General features: G+C 51.8%; 1 protein-coding gene across 1 annotated transcript in view; it reads left to right on the top strand.

Moving 5' to 3' along the window:
• The window catches only part of Cmklr1 (chemerin chemokine-like receptor 1), a 45,545-nt gene that overhangs the window by 40,532 nt on the left and 3,103 nt on the right, over positions 1 to 1,910 (top strand). The window contains exon 2 of the mRNA XM_005344243.3: positions 739 to 826. The gene's annotated coding sequence lies outside the window, so the exon portion shown is untranslated. The remainder of the gene's footprint in view (positions 1 to 738; positions 827 to 1,910) is intronic.

Below are 1,910 nucleotides of genomic sequence, written 5' to 3'. Positions count from 1 at the left end.
GACCCTCGTGCTTCAGCCTCCCCGCGTGCCTGGATTATAAGCATGAGTAGCCCAGGCTAGCCTCAGACTCATGACCCTCGTGCTTCAGCCTCCCCACGTGCCTGGATCATAAGCATGAGTCATTTCATTCTCCACATTTCTAATTTTAAAAATCATTTACTTATTTATTTGACATGTGTGTGAAGGCCTGAATGTATCCATGTTCATGTGTGGTCAAAGGACAGTTTTGGGGACTCGATTCTCTTCCACCGTGTGGGTCCCCAGGACTGCACTCTGGTTGTCAGACATGGCCAGTGAGTGTCTTTGCCCGCTGAGCCGTCTCACCGGCCTAGTTTCCATACTCTGTAAAGCAAGAGCAGCAATGCCTGCTGGGAAGAGGCCCTGGGAAGACTAGCTGATCTGAAGGGGCGCATCCTTCCGTCTTCTCTCCCCACATTGCCTTGGAGGCTGGTGTTTTCTGGGCCCTCCCATGTGGGTGAGTGTCCAGAGCCACCCCCACAGCCTGTGTGGCATCTGCACGCACACAGAGTGAGTACCTGTGTTTTGCCCCTTATGCTGGTGCCCACACGGTATGGCAGCTGTTGTGGGTAGAGCCACTTGGTTCTAGGTTCAAGGGCTCCACTCTCTCCAGCAGGGGAACCTTGGCTGAGTGATTCCCACCTCTCTAAGTAGCTGTTTCCTCCTTATTGGGCTCTGGGTTTACCTGCTGCCTCTTCTCCACCCTCCCCACCCCTGCAGGTATTTGCAGCTGTGCTTAGTGACTGCCTGGCTGGGAACTCACACTGGAATTCTGTTCTGCAACAGCAAAGAGTGAAGGTCTCCCAAGGTAGGGACTCACATCTCCAAGGGGTCATCAGCAGGGTGGGGCCAGGGGAGAATGCTGGGATGGCTGTCCCTAGGCTTTGGATGTATGAGTGGAACCATGGTCATAGCAACAGGCTCCCTTCTCCACTGCATCAGAGCTAGTGTGATAGTCTATACCCAGGGGTCTTTGAATGACTAATTATCTCACACAGACTACAGAGGGAGGAAGGGTCCTTAGGAGGCCAGTGAGACTTAGTTTAGAAACACAGCCTTTTTCTGTGGGGGGGGGTGGAGGATTTCATCATTGGCTTTGTTGAGATTTGTATTAGTGATTTTATATGGCTGTGATTAAAACACCACAGTCACAGTGATCTATAAAAGAATGCACTTAATTGTGCTCACTGTTTCAGAGGGATCGGGTCTATAATGGTGGAGCAAAGGTGTGGCTGCAGGCAGCTGAGTGTCCATATCACAAGCAGGAGACAGAAAGAACACCGCACCCCTCCTCCCGCCATGATGCACCTCCTCTAACAAAGACACCCCTCCTAATCTTTCCCAAACTGTTCCATCAAATGGGGCTGAGTATTCAAGCATGTAAGCCTAGGGTGGCCATTCTTATTCAAAATACTATGTGGTTCCTACTGCATTCCCACCTCTGCATCTTCAGCTTGTTTGGGGCTCAGCTCCATCTGGCCTCACATTCCTACTTGGACTTGTGGGGTCCAGCTGTTACTGTCTATATATGCTAATGAGTATGGTAGTGCCAGGCTTGCAGATGTTTGTGAAAGAAATAAAGTAGGCCAGGTGTGGTGGCACACACCTTTAACTCCAGCACCTAAGGGCAGAGGCAGGTGGACCTCTGTGAGTGAGTTCAAGGCCAACCTTGTCTACAAAGTGAGTTCCAGGACTGCACAGAAAGAAGTGGAGGGTAGGAGGAGGACAAAGAGGAGGAGTAGGGCTAGGAGGAGGGGGGAGGAGGAGGAGGAGGAGGAGAGAAGAAGGGTGAGTAGGAGGAGGACTAGGGGAAGAGGAGGAAGAGGAGGAGGGTGAGTAGGAGGAGGACTAGGGGGAGGAGGAGGAAGAGGAGGAGGGTGAGTAGAAGGAGG

This window comes from Microtus ochrogaster, chromosome 2 (assembly GCF_000317375.1).
Source record: "Microtus ochrogaster isolate Prairie Vole_2 chromosome 2, MicOch1.0, whole genome shotgun sequence".
NCBI lineage: Eukaryota > Metazoa > Chordata > Mammalia > Rodentia > Cricetidae > Microtus > Microtus ochrogaster.
The sequence above is the reverse complement of the archived record's forward strand: the minus strand, read 5'-3'. Positions and strand labels throughout refer to the sequence as shown.